General features: G+C 36.7%; 1 protein-coding gene and 1 long non-coding RNA gene across 2 annotated transcripts in view; one reads left to right on the top strand and one right to left on the bottom strand.

Moving 5' to 3' along the window:
* Nucleotides 1–663: 663 nt before the first annotated feature.
* adgrl3.1 (adhesion G protein-coupled receptor L3.1) overlaps nt 664–15,690 on the top strand; it is a 124,504-nt gene continuing 109,477 nt past the window's right edge. The window contains 1 exon segment of the mRNA XM_051916618.1: nt 664–1,713. The gene's annotated coding sequence lies outside the window, so the exon portion shown is untranslated.
* On the bottom strand, nt 1,722–3,126 carry LOC127497495 (uncharacterized). Its single transcript, XR_007925633.1, has 3 exons — nt 2,986–3,126; nt 2,484–2,565; nt 1,722–2,188 (listed from the first exon to the last, which is right to left on the bottom strand). It is a non-coding gene; the product is annotated as an uncharacterized LOC127497495 (long non-coding RNA).

Here is a 15,690-nt window from a genome sequence, read left to right as displayed (position 1 = left end):
TTATTTTATAACATCCTTTTATTTAAAATACTTTAAGTTGTGTCACTGGGTTATGCATCAATGCTGTTACCATCACAGCTCCTCCTTATTAAAATGATGTAAATAAAATTCCATATTTAAAAAATATCATGAACAGATAAATGAAAATTCCATAAATAATCATTCTCCTTTCAGGCTGTGAACTCTTCAAGAACAAATCATTGTATAGTCTCTCTCTCTCTTTTTTTTAAAAAGGGTTAGTTCACCCAAAAATGAAATTTCTGTCATTAAGTACTGACCCTCATGTTTTCCCAAACCTGTAAGACCTTCGTTCATTTTCAGAACACAAATTAAGATATTTTTGATGAAACCTGAGGGTATCTGATCCACAGCAACATCATTGCACCTTTTGAGGTCTAGGTACTAAAGACATCGTTAAAACCGTCAACATGATTACTGTGGTTAAACCTTAATATTATGAAGCGATGAGAATACTTTTTGTGCGCAAAAACAAAACAAAAATAACGACTTTATTCAACAAATTTGTCTGTCCTCTGTCATACTACCTATTTTCATTGCAGAGCTTCAGTGTTTACGTCTGAACGGAGGCTTAGTATTGGCGGGCCAATACTGAGGCCGCGTTCAGACATAAACATTGAAGCTCTGCAACGAAAATAACGTAGCAGTATGACAGAGGACAGACAAATTTTTTTGAATAAAGAATTTTCATTTTTGGGTGAACTAACCCTTTGTAAATTATCTTATCTTATGTTTTGTTACATTTGTCAGTATGAAATGATTTTAAAATGCTTAAATCTCAAACCTGTTACCCAGATTTTGTACATTAGGCTGATTATTAAAAACAGGATATTTGTACAACTATCATCATTACATTTTCTTTCTAAAAACACATACTGTAATTACCTCGAACAAGCACAAGACAATGGCTAAATGCCAACAACGTTACTTTTTTTAGACTTTTTTTTTGTTTACAATTTAGTTTAAGATGACAAAATATAAATTATGACTCAAATGCACACTTTTAAGCTTTTAAAAGCTCAAAGAAATTGACTTAAAAAAACAACAACACATTTCTAAAAGGCACACTGCACCTATTTCGTTGAATGACAATGACCCCGCAGGTGGAAGGTCGACCCTTCACTGCTGTGCGCGCTCTCGGCCACCAGAGCGTGCTCAAGTCCTCCCGTCATCCCAGCTCCAGATTCACCGCCCCTCTCTTATCCTCCCTTTCTTTCCTTTTCCCTCCCACCCTCCATCCTTGAATCAAGCATCACTTTGCTTCCAAATTGGCTTGTCATTTTCTCTCGGCGCTCGTTCCCTAGCTGTCGGGTCGTGTGGACGATCTAGCGATGGACTGGCGCTGATCTCGCGGATTGTGCTGTCGCTGGACCCACTCTGCGCATTTTCCTTTTATTCCAGAAAAAACACTGATCGGGATACAACACAGGGCTCTGATTCCCCGTGTCCACCATAGATCCATTGGGTTTGGGGGACGAAGGATACTCGATATACTGATCCTCTCCGTGGGTCTTCGGGAGGCTTCAAGCCTCTTAAAGGCGCATCTTGGGAACAGAAGCTCAAAACATCATCTGCGTGTTTTATTCACACACGGACACACTGTCACGGGAATTAAGGAGCATTCTGAGATCATACAGCCCGATGCTGTTGAGCACATCCGGAGCTGACTATTATTCCAGTGCTTTGTAAGATGCGGTAAGTCAATGCTTTTAAACGTGGTGACGTTATTTCTTAAGGGCCAATAAATCAATAACCGATGGACGTTTGAATGGCAGCGGCAGTGAGATGCTGTAGTTTACACTCAGCAAACTCTCCATATCCTACAGCTGAATTATGTCGTGTGTGTGTGTGTGTGTGTGTGTGAGTGAGGGGCTTTGGACACAGGATGCTTTTTGCCGTGTGTCGTGCGTGGTGTTTTAATGGGCGTCGGTGCGCGCGCGCGCGTGTTTGAGTGTACAAGTCGCTGCCTTCAGCTCTTGACGTTACGAAGCGATAGCTTTAATTTGTTTATAACAGGCAGTATAGAGACGCAAATGACATTATATGGCTGGCATATATTCATAGCATTAAGATTGTCAACGCCTCGTTCGACTTAGTGCCAGCGGACTGTCTTTCTCTGTGTATAAATGTATGTGTGTGTATAACAGGAGATGCGTTGGTATGAGAGAATCTAGAAGAAAAAGAGTAGAGCATCTTCAAAATAAACATCCTGGAAAACATCAACAGCGGTTCATGCAACTAAACACCCTCAGATCAGTTCAGAGATCATATGACCTTGATTCATTGACTAATAAAGACACATCTGCTATTCATGTCACCCTGATGTCATGAAAATTGCAGTACATGCTGGATCATCATATATACGGTACTATGACCAATCATGCAAGATTTTTTGCCTTTTGCTAATATAGATTATTTAAATAATAACTGAAGTCAACTGACATAGATGTTAAGTGATAGTTTACCTCATGTGGATGACCCATTTTAGGAGGAAAAGATCAGTCCCTGTGTTCCTCTGATTGCAGCGCATTCATCATTTATATCTGGCTTTGAATAGAAAAAACAGAGACAGGAAGAATGATGAACAGATTACTTTACAGGTAAGTTCACCCAGGTCCGATCAAAATCAAAGGCTTTTAAAGTCACAACCAACATATCGGACCCTTTTTTTTGGGAGGATTTTGCATAATCTGTTTAGTGTAATATAATTGTTCTATGATATAAAATTACAGGTTTGATTCCAGTCTTGGCCCCCAGGCAAACTTAGAACTTAAATTTAGAATTATTAATCAGGTTTTCTAGTGTTCCATCAGAGGATTAGTTATGAGCAGACAGAAGTAAAAAAAAAAAATCAGGTGTACTTGTTCGCTCGAAAACATTTCCGTTTCAAATCTACATTTAGCAAAAAGAGACAGATTAAAGGGAATGTTCAGACAAAAAAAGAAAATTCTGTCATCATTTACTTACCCTCATGTCGTTTCAAACCTGTATGACTTTCTTTCTTCGATGAAACACCAAAGGAGATGTTAGGAAGGATGACAGCCTCAGTTCGCTTTCATTTTATGGAAAAGAGATGCAATAAAAGTGAGCGGTGACTGAGGCTGTCAGTCCCTTACATTGTGCACAACATCTGCTTTTGTGTTCCACAGAAGAGAGAAAGTTAAACAGTTTTGGAACAACATGAGAGTACGTAAATGATGACAGAATTAGCATTTTTTTTAGGTGAACTGTCCTGTTAAGTTTGATTTTGCTGCATTTTGTTGAATTATGTGAAGACACTTGCAATTTACTTACTAGCTTTTCAACCAGCAGGAAACAGTTGACTTATTTTAATAGTTGAAAATTTGATACTAGTGTGTTACTTTAAATGTAAGATAACAGGTCATTTTAACATAAACCATTGCTGATGCCAGTGAAAGATCATCAAAGTGTTAATTTGTGAAACTTGTGTAGTTTTAATAGCCATGTGTTGGTGTTAGCGGGTTTCTTTGTATAAATGGGACATTTTTAGATTCGTGTGAGATTCTGTTTTCCGTCAAGATGTTCCCTCTGTTCTCTTGATTTGTCAGTGGGTGGTGTGCTGAATTTCATAGAGAGTTCACACGCAGGGTGGAGCTGTATTTTTCAGATTGGGTTTTTTGGTTTGGTCTGTTTGCCTTGATGGGGGTGTTTTGTTTTTCCACTCTTAGTATCTTAAAGCTGAAGTGTGTCATTTCTGCACCACTAACATAACCAAATGGAATTACAAAAATAATGATTGTTTTCAAATAGATTTCAGGAACACCACCCATCCACTCTTGGTCGGCTAAACAGAGTCACGCTATTAGCTTAAATAATGTGTATATGGTGTGTTCGGAACATTCTGTTAATGTTTTCGTGACATTCATATAACAAAGGAAAAACGTTCTTAAATGGATAGTTCACCCAAAAATGAAAATTCTGTCATCATTTACTCACCCTCATGTCTTTCCAAATCTGTATGACTTTCTTTCTTCTGTGGAACTTAAAAGAAGATATTTTGAGAAATGTTTTTTTTTTTTGTTTGTTTATATAATGGAAGTCAAAAAAAGATATTGTATGTGCTCAAAAAGAAAAAATAACCTGTCCGTTCTCAGGTGCGTAAATCAAAAAAAGTTCTATCAACCAAATAGCCAAAATTAACCACAAACTGAAAAACATACAATTAGACCAAAGCAAGGGTCTATCAAAAATATTACTTTAATTTAACATCTGTAAAGTAACATCTGCACTTAAAGTAATATTTTTGTTTTGGTCTAATTTTTCAGTGTGCTGACAATTCTGGCTATTTGGTATATAATGGAAGTCAACGGTGACCAAAACTGTTTGGTTACTAATATTCTTCGAAATATTTTATTTTGTGTTCTGCAGAAGAAAGAAAATCAAATAGGGTTGGAACTTGGAAAACATCTTTTTTGGGTGAACTATCCTTTTAAAACATCTAATCAAACGTAATGGAAATAATGTTTTATTAACATAAAATGGTTAGCTGGGTTTGTGTTTGTTGGTATATGTTTTGAATGTCACAGCATGGGTCAAAGTGTAATTTGCAACACTCACTCATTATCAAACAGGGGCCGGTGGGACACACGCTCCGACAGATGCTTTCATCATCAAAGGGCGACAAGCACAGCATGCAGGATGCCTCTCGCTTTGTGTTATGAGTTTGATTGCTCAATACACGAGCAGTGTTTTGTGGATGCATCCTGATGTCATAGATCCCTGAATAAGAGTCCATGTACGCATTCACAACCATGTGAATATAAACAAATTATAATGCTATAGAACAATGTATGATTTGATGTGTAGCAGCTGCTCAAACCACACCAATTTCTTGTGTTTGCAGCAAATGGAGTAGTCGTGTTCTAGGGAGTGCTCCTCTTCTCAATCTTCGAATGTCCTTCAAATTAAAATAGTGATTCACATGAATAATACAGCTTTCTCATCTCAATCTCTTTCTCTCTCTCTCTCTCTCTTTCACTTATAAATTCATCCATTTTTATACACACTCAGGACAGGAACCGAGAGCTGCTGAGTGTGTACAGGCCATCTCTTAAAGTGGGAAGTGTGTGTGTGTGTTAGATGATTGAATAAGGAGGTCACCAAACAATGACGCTGGGATTTGGAATGATTTTCTGAAGGACTTTCATTATTTCAGTCCCAACAGGAAATTGAGAGCAGTGATCCCATGTGTGTAAGTGTGTTTATGCTTTTATTTTCATCCATTTGCAAAATTAAAAGGTTTTTAGTTGGCTTAAGTGTTGAGAAATTTATTGTGGTGTAGTGTCACAAGTGTGCTAAAAAAAGAGGAAAAGTATATACGTTAAGAATGACTAGCAACCGACTAGTGAGGCTGACTAGCTCATCTTGACTTTTTTTTTTTTAGTTTAACTTTTTTGCATTGTTTTAAAGGGGATGACTTAAAGGGTTAGTTCACCCAAAAATGAAATATCTGTCATTAATTACTCACCCTCATGTCGTTCCGAACTCGTAAGACTTTTGTTCATCTTCGGAACACAAATTAAGATGTTTTTGATGAAATCCGAGAGCTTTCTGTTCCGCCATAGACTTTAACGCAATTACCATTTTCAAGGCCCAGAAAGGTAGAAAAGACATTGTTGAAATAGTCCATGTGACTACAGTGGTTCAATCTTAATTTTATGAAGCAATGAGAATACTTTTTGTGCGCAAAAAACAAACAAACAAAAATAATGACTTTATTCAACAATTTCTTCTCTTCCGAGGAAGTCACCTACGCTTTTAAAGGCAGCGTAATTCAGTCTAATAAATGCCATATTAAACAACATATTAAACTACAATACTAAACTAACAATAAAAGTATTGTAACATCTAATTCATTTATTTTTATAAAATACTGCTGACACAACGCTTAATGTGCATCTTTAACTAGACACTGTCATATGAATCAGAATCAGAATGAGCTTTATTCACCAAGTGTGCGCAAACACACAAAGAGTTTGTTGTATTTCTTTCAGGAGCTCTTGGTACATACATATGTAAGCAATAAGGTACGAGAGGCTTTGCTGTATCGTGAATAAGTCACGGCTGAAGGGTGTTGTTAGGCACGAGTAGCCTCAAGTACCTTATTGCTTTTATAAAACTGTTACCACACAATACAAATATTTAAGGCAAAATATATGTATCAATGCAACTTTCATGAAGTAAAATCACTATTTTTTCCTTCCACCGGAAAAAATAGTCCCTGACCATGAACAGCAATAGAAGTTAAATTATTACGCCATTAGATGGTGGCAAAGACTCTCTTTATGAGTGTGTCAGTCTTTAGCGAAGACTTTTACATTGAAAAGACTGAATTGTTGTGAACACGGAACAAGACGCAACTGACAAATGCTTTGACTAGCGCTGTCAGTCACGGGAAAACCCCTTAAATGTTAAAAGGACAAGATAATACATCGGACATTTAAACAGATTTTTTATTATGAACATAGGACTGACCTGAAGGAAAATGCTAAATTAGAATGCAGGTAAAAAACTCACTCAATCTCTTTCTCACAAAACTCTTCTACATAATACAGTAAGCTTCAATGAACAATATCAATTGATAACATGCAGTTTACGTTGCTAAGAGTAGTTGCTAAGGGTGTTGTGTAGTGATACACAGAACCGTTGGGTGAAGCATTTTATCATGAATAAAACAGCTATTGAACAATCAGAATCAAGGACAGGAACTAACCGTTTTATAAACACATATATGACATGAGAACAGAAGAACATTTAAATAAGTAAACTAAGAAAACAAAGAAAAATAAATAAATAATAATAACGTGGTATACCTCTGGAGCAGAAGACTTATGTACAGATTTGTGCATTATGTATAGTATATACAGCTGGATGAATAAAATATGTATATGTAAATGTATTTACACAACTAATTATTAATTATTAATTAACTAATTACAAGTACTAAGAGTGAATACTAAAAAACAGGGGTAATTGTTGTTTAAGCTGGAGATGGCATGGGGGGAAAATAACCAGTTAGTAACTGCATTGATTTCTTAATGTTTGATTTACTAAAAAGAACCAACTCATTAGAGTCATTGTATATAAAACATACCTCTGTATGTTTATGATTCACTAAAAAGAAATGAATAATTTGATCTGTAATTCAAATACACAGGTCGTGCTGTTTTCAAAACGCCATGTCAAGTTAAAAACACTTTTAAAATGCTTTTCAAGACATCCTGTGTGAACGCCAAAGAAATTTATTTGTTCGGAGTCTGGTAGACCCTAATTATAGAGCGTTTTTGAAAAACCGCCTTGTCTTTCAGACAACCCACCAACTCGGTTTTGAAAATATGCTGTTTTACGCATCCTTATGTGTGTGTGTAATGTGTGATTTCTTTCATGTATGCCCACGCTTACATGTTCAGAGCATGCTCTGAGTCACAGTGTGTGATGTCAAGTGCTTCAAGCAAAAGTCAGAACAAAAATAGTGATGATGATGTCATCAAACACAGCTTTCTCACCATGATGTGTCTAACCATGTTTTATTGGGAGTCCCACAATCCCATGAACCATAGCAGCATGACAAGACAAACACAGCCCTGTCAATCCATGGCATTGTCAAAAACCTGTTATGCAAATCATCTTAAGCACCATATTAGAAATAAAATATATATTAAAATATATATATTTATAACCCCATATTTTGTCTGCATTGCATGAATCATTGACCATTTGTCTGTATATTAAACAATTACTGACCAGTTTGCTCTAATTGTGACTTAATAAAAAGCTCATTCCAACTACTATAAGCAATTTATTAGACTTTAATAAGTTAATTAGCATCTGATAAAACGACAAAAACTGTCAGTAAAGACTGAACAGGCTATAGAGGCTATAGAGATGTAGTAGAGAGGCACACCTGTGGGAAGTTAGATTGTTGTGGCATAGATTTGCATGAATGGAAAATTTGCTTGTAAAATTTGTTCATTATCATCATGCTTCCTTTAATGTGTTGTCGTTTTGCACAGTGAAACCGTTGTGAGAAATGACTCATGCATTATGCCCTTGCCCACAGCTTAAGAGACCATGGTTATATCATTTTGCAGGCAACAAAAGTAGAGATATAGATTTAATGCAATTATATTTTAGTGCATTTAAGCATTTTTGTCCAGTTAAACATTAGGTACGCTTTTTATCAGTTTGTGCATCCATCGAACCTACAGCCTTGACAGCAAAATATAAGTTAATGGTGTTATAAATCAAAAGTACCAAGCATTTTTCTACAACTGTTTTACATGCAAGTCTCCGTCCAAGTGTAGATCAGCATGACATTAATGTTAAATCCTTATGTCTAGCGGTCTCTCAGACTGCCCTCAGGTCTGCTGTAGTGACAGATTCAGAGAGAGTAAAGCAGCCTCTGAGATAAAGCAGCTCTGTGATTGATTGATCACCCTGAAGTTTGATTGCTCCTTGGATCGATTGCTCTCGGTTGTGTTGGCACCATTCATTGTTGAAGTCAATGGCAGGAATTTTTTCTTGATCAGTAATGAATGGCACAGGAAACTTAAACCTCCAGTTGTTTCCTGTTTCAGCTTTTGGACAATGTGAGCTATTTCAAGAGTGAAAAAATAACTCAAGATGTTTAGCTTAGCAATGGGTGCTTTTTGTCCAGTGTGCTCTTGATTGGTGTGGGGTATTTTTTTTCTCTAAACATTTATTGTTCGTTCACTGCTAAACAATTTATGCCAGGCATCTGCCCCCTGTGGGGATTTACCTTATAGTGTGGTGACAATTTAAAGGGATAGTGCACCCAAAAAAGAAATTCTGTCATTCATGTATTATTCTCATGTCATTCCAATCCCGCCCAATTCTTTTTCTTTCTTTCTTTCTTTCTTTCTTTCAAAAAAAATATTTAGGCCTAAATTTAGGATTTATGTTGAACTGCATATAAAATGTCCATCCATTTAGATTGCAGTTTTGACATAAATTAATAAACTAAATGTCATTCATATTTGTCAGTCGTACAAGATTTACAAGATTTTTGTAATATTAATAAACTGAATGTGTTTTAAATACACAATAACCAGGTTTATATATTTATCATCAATTAATTGAATATTGCTTGTTCCCCAGCTAGCCATATTTTAACCATATTGATACTTTTTAAAGGCACAATATGTAGGATTTTTGGATTAAGATATCCAAAAACCACTAAAACAGTTTTATATATTTTGTTGACTTGTGTGCTTACATTATCCCAGATGTTTCCAATAATGTTTAAATCCAGAGAAATAAGCTAATTTAACCAGGACACAGATCGTGTCTGTGCGTCGCCTATTAATGACATCATACCTGCTTTACCCTCGATTTCTGGTTTTACTTTGTATAAACCATGGAAACACAGACGCTTTAATAAATTATATGTTTTATTAGACAGATGAGCAACTGTTTGGATACATTTATCGACAGCAAACTAATCATTGTTATATAGCTCAACACGTTTAGTCTTATTGTTTGAATCTCATTTTCTTGATTTTCAATGTTTGTACCATGCCTCAGAGAAAAACACTATTTTGTCAAGTGGCTAACATAGCATAATCAGATGCAGCTTTACTTTTAGTAACAGTAATACAGCATTTTCTCCGTCATACAATATGTTTTAAAATTAATAAAAATGCATGCCATTAAGCAACACAAGCCATTGAGCATTTATTAATATGATATTCTAATATCGATCAAGCTTACTGCAGTGTCCAACAAGTTTCTCATAGCAGCCGCCAAGCGAACGAACAGAGTAACATAATTTTCAACACACTCAAATGTATCTAAAATGATAAACAGCACTACGTTACCCCACATACACTTGACTGGAAGAAGTGGTAGCGGCGACTGTGGCATAATAAAAGTTCTGCTGCTCTCCAGCTGTGTGTCACGCTCGTCTCTCATTAGCAATCGCTCCAGCGGCCTCGTTCAGCTCCCACAGCACTCGGCCCTGCTCTGCTTAATACTATAGTAACATCTCCTATGATTCCGCACTCAATCTGGGTGTCATCAAGCTACGCCTTTGTTTTGAATAGCGGCAAAAAATGACATATTATGCCTTTAACTGAATAAATGTAATTGTTTTCACAATTAACAGATTTAAGCTGATTTTAAGCATTTGAATAAATGCATTTAGCAAAATATGATTATGTAAATAGATGCAAATAATAAGCTATGAATAATCTATGCCATGATTTTTTGAGTGCAGAAATCTTCTCTTTTTCTTACCTGTTTTATTCATGTATGACTAATAAATATGAATCACATTAAGTTTATTAGTTTGTTTATGTTAAAACTGTGTAATCCAAATAGATACAAATTTTATACGCAATTGTATATAGTACATATACATATATAGTGCATATAGTACATAAAGTACATAAATCTTAAATTTAGGCCAAAATATTGAGTGTTGCTGCTTTCTAGCTTTCTTTGAAAACTAAAGGAGATATTGTGACAAATACTCTTTTCCATACAATGAAAGTAAATGGGGAGCAGGGTGACCATTGTGTATATTCATATACAGCATATTAAAACTCATCGCACCGGGTTTGACGTTAATGAAGTTGAATGCCATAATGAACCAGGTTTGAATATGCAAATGAGATGTGCTGCACTGTAATGAGACTCTTATGGTTCTTAAAGCTCAGCTCCTGTCTCCATTCACTTTTTATTGTAAAAACTTTGTGAACATTTACCTAAATTGTGTTCTATGGAAAAAAAGTTGAGTTTGGAGGTTTTTTTGGATCCTTTTCCTAAACATCATGCTCATATGTAAACTTCATTTTTTGGAATTATCTGGAAGTCTTAAATTATCTTAAAGTAACTGAACTAGTGACAGATCTTTTCTTATTGTATTGTGAATTACTTATGATATTTTGATTAATATTACAAGGTCAAACAAAATAAATAATTAAATAAATATACACATGGATTAATAATTCTGAATAAAATCTATAACATGCATTTACAAAATAGATTGGGTGAATTAGAACACTTTTCAAGCAGCCAAAGTTCAAACCATCTTCAAACTGTCAAATGCGATTAACTACTTTTTTTCAAAATCTCTATTTTGAGCACTTGAAATTTGATTAGAATCACAGAGACATTTAAAAAGAGCATATGTGAACTTGTGCATTGATGTGTGGTGAGTGACAGTGGGTGGTATATAAAGTGCTGTTGTTAATTTAAACGTCACTAAGCAGTGGATTTGGCTGTCCTTAGAGACCAGCTTACTGGGAGGTACCAACTCTGTCTGTCATATTCCTTCTCTCTCTCTCTGTGTGTCTCTCTCTCATGCTCTCTATGTTTTTTCTCTTTGTGTTAGCCATCTGTTATCCTTGTGTTTGAATCTTAAATAACTGCTGCTCTTCTGGAATATTCCCCACATGGATAAAGCCTCCTGCATAGTTTTCTACATACAGGGAATGAAAAAAAAAAACACAAGAGAGTGAGAGAGCGTCCATTACATTGTTTTATTGAGCCACAGAGAAATGGAAAAGAGGAATCTGCTGGGCTGAGAGATTCATCCTCATCCAGCTTTTTGCCTAATTAGCCATTAAACCAGTGAATGAGAAATATGCTCTTCCAGTGTGTGTGCCCCTGTTCACTCCTATGATATGTTGTTTTTGGCCTCCATTAACAGTTCATCGTCATTGCTCACATCTATAGTACGGTGTTATATTGCTTGTGGGAACTGAGGTTTCATTAAAGTTTTTTTTTTGTTTTTGTCAAATACACCAGTGAGGGTCTGCCATCAAAACCTGTATTCTGTGACCTCCTGTTAAAAAGGTCAAGTTTGATTTGTTTAAGAGTGTCCATCAAGAAGAAAAGTAATTTTTTCAATCTACCTAAAACACACATGGAAATGTACTTTTGTAATAATGGTAAATAATCCCATTTGTAACCTGTTAACCTGCATAAGGAATCTTTGTTTACATCAGTTCAAAGGAAAAAAAAAAAAAAAAAAAAAAATATATATATATATATATATATATATATATATATATCAGTATAATATATCATCTTTATTCAATATATAATATAATATATTGTATTGAATAAAGAGAAGGCATTTTAATCATTATTGTCAAAAAATGGCGACATCAAGTTTTACAACCTGAACTAACCTTTCCTAGTCATAAAAAGGTTAAATTATCTGATTGACCTCGTCAGGAGGGTCTGCACAGGTCCTCTCTATGATATCATTTCCTGTTTTATTTTTTTCTGCATGGATAACACCACATGACATTTCATTATTTTAATTAGTTTTTTTCCTGACATCTTCAACTTTATGTGCCCCAAAAATATAAAAATTAAATTAAAATCACTGTATATAAGAACTGCATTGTCATGTATTTTTGAACAAGTTAATATATAGGACAACGCCATGTCGTAATTATCGTAACTATTCTGACTTGTAAAAAGCATTCACGTGATCGTAGAATTAGATCGTAGAATCGTAATTACAACTTTAGACTCATAATTTTTTGAGAGCTTCGACTTGTACCATGTGACTGCTGAACCACGCGACCATTGCAGATTTATTTTGGGGATAATACCGCAAGAGAAACGTATAACTCCAAATCCGAGGATGTGAACAGCTCCAAGTACATTGTCACATGTTCCTGTCCCTATTATCCTAATTGGCTGTCTGTGGTGTAAAATATGTTTGTGTGCGTCTATGTCATAGACTGTATAAAAAGATGGACGATGTGTTTCCGCTTCCTTCCACTGTAGAAAAATGAAGCCAAAATATCCTAGAAACAGTCGTTGCTGATTCCGTCATTCAGAGCCTGAGTCTGCTCAGTAGTGAACTTGAGGTGGAGCCGCGGCATCAAGGTCCCACTCACACTTCCGCTCCCGCAAATACAGCTGTCAATCATGACATTACACACTGTTTTTATAGGATCAAAAAACTAAATCCAAACTTATTGGAAAAAAACGAACACTTGAACATATGTCTGCATGATGAAAACTACCAAAAATGACAGAAACCATCTTTTGAAAAAAATATTTGAAGTGTAAATGGATTTTTTAGTTTGGCTCGATTCTAGTAGAGGGCAGTGTTTATAACCTATACTGCAGCCAGCCACCAGGGGGCTTCACTTTTCAGTACGTGAGCAGCACACTTGGTCTATGTGTAGTGCATTGAAGGTCAGATATTATGTGTGACATAATGAAGCAGTGAAATCAAGGTGTCTTGGCCTTATCGTCGCGGTTACACACAGCTGACTGGTTACCAATGGACCAACACCCCCATTAGTTCTGCCGTGTCAGGGATGTGTGCGTGTGTGCGTGTATGAATGTGTGTCACGTTTATGCTGTTTCCAGGATATGACTCTTTAATTTTACGCATGAGGGAACTGGATGCACCGCTGTAGCGTATATCATCAGCACACACGGACACACGACAAGTAACATTAACTTATATCCTGTGGCTGACACAGTTCAGCCTGATTTATTTAAGTCTGGCTCAGGTTTAGTCTCTCTGTGGCAAGTAACTCAGGTTGATATGTAGAGTTCATTCTGTTGGGATTATTGCAAAGCTCCTGAAGAACAGTTTCCAAATTGCAGATTCCCAGATCAAGTGCTTTTTTCCAATGGTGTCCATTTTGGATCCAAAAAGAGACGCAATAATTTTTTCCCGTTATGATCCTGTACTGCTTGTTTTCATCTCTATATTATGTCTCTCTCTCATGGCTGTCATTCCTCCTCTCCTTTTCTCTTCTCTCCTCTCTTCTCGGACAAAGCACAGTCTTTCTCCTCCGCAATCTCTTCTTGTTATTGCCTGGAGCTGTTGTAGCATTTTGCTCTCTCTCTCTCTTTCTCTCTCTCTTTCTATGCGCATTGAGCCATGTCCATGATGCTCATTGCCTCTAGTCCCGTAATACAGCCAATTACAGCAGGAAATAGAGAGAGAGTTAGAAACAGAACGAGAAATATGACCACCCATAGTGAGAGAGAGCGACGAGAGGATAAACGGATGGGAATAGGACATATTCTGTGTTATTTTGTCAGAATGAGGCCTTGAATATCATAAACTGGGTGTAAGGGATGTTTGGGCGGCAGCGATGCAATTCACCTTATAATGGTGGAGCATGATAATGATGATCTCTCCCGCCTCCTTTCCCTGTGCTTCCTGTCACGGATGGTACTGTCAACATGCATGCATATAAGACCAACCACACATACTCGTTTTCTCCTGCTGCCAGCTTGAGCTTTAAGGAAAAAATTATATAAATAATAGACAGAATGAGTGACAGAGAAAGAAAAATGTATAACGAATGATAACGCTATGAGCAGAAAGACAACATGTTTATGTGAAACAATATTCTTTGTTAGAATGGCATTCAAGAAGTGGAGCCTTATTCATCACTGTCTTCTGAACACATGCGCACAGACGCCCGCATTTTAAAGCCATTACACACTGAAAGACGCCATTAAACAAAAGCTCTGTGGATTGTTATAAAGCCGAATTGCTCTTCAGATGTCTGTGTGTGTGTGTGTATAATAACCGAGTTGGCTCTAAAGACTATTGAACGAACAACAAATGGATGTCTTCCTAAGTGACCGGGAAGGTAGTTGTGCGGTTATGTGAAGTGTTCTAAAAAAACCTTGAATCAGCATCCGCCCACGTTCAGCGCAGTGTTTTACAATGACTTGACCTGCAGGCTTTCATGTTTCCACGTTTCCTCCCTGTGGGGTGGTGGAAGGATAATAGTTAAAGATCAGAGCTGGTAACAAAAGATTGCAGGTTCAATCCTGGGAATTAGTGACACAGGGAAGAAAAGTTAGAGAGATCGCAGACCTGCTCTATTAGCGCAGTGCCCTTGAGCGAGACAATTCACACTGGACCGCTCAAGGGAGAATGGCTCTGCAATTAGTGCTCTGCTAAAACTACATATTTTCACAATCGACTAGTCTGTTGCCTGAATGACTAGGAGTCTTAAGGAAGCCCTGTATAATTAGGCTGGTTTCAGTTTCACCTGACCCAGATCTAATGTGGGCATTTATATAAGATGCATTCCTGCGTTTAAAAACAGTTGGACAGAGTGCAAAATGGAGCAGAATGCTGTAGACTTTTTTGAAATGAGCTGTGTTTCGATTTACAGGGTCCCTATGCAGTGTTCTCTTCTCCCTATTCCCTGAGCATGGGATATCAGTTGAAGTTCACTCGACTTGACAAATGTGTTCGTTCTGAACACCCTACAAAGTCATCAAGCACAGATTAAAATATACATAATTAAATTATATAATGTACTATAATACACCGATCAGGCATAACATTATGACCACTGACAGGTGAATAACACTGATTATCTCTTCATCACGGCAGCTGTTAGTGGGTGGGATATATTAGGCAGCAAGTGAACATTTTGTCCTCAAAAGTTGATGTGTTAGAAGCAGGAAAAATGGGTAAGCGTCAGGATTTGAGCGAGTTTGACAAGGGCCAAATTGCAGTGGCTAGACGACTGGATCAGAGTGTCTCCAAAACTGCAGCTCTTGTGGGGTGTTCCAGGTCTGCAGTGGTCAGTATCTATCAAAAGTTGTCCAAGGAAGGAACGGTGGTGAATCGGCAACAGGGACATGGCCGGCCAAGGTTCATTGATGCATGTGGGGAGC

This window comes from Ctenopharyngodon idella, chromosome 1, assembly GCF_019924925.1.
Source record: "Ctenopharyngodon idella isolate HZGC_01 chromosome 1, HZGC01, whole genome shotgun sequence".
Lineage (NCBI taxonomy): Eukaryota > Metazoa > Chordata > Actinopteri > Cypriniformes > Xenocyprididae > Ctenopharyngodon > Ctenopharyngodon idella.
The sequence above is the reverse complement of the archived record's forward strand: the minus strand, read 5'-3'. Positions and strand labels throughout refer to the sequence as shown.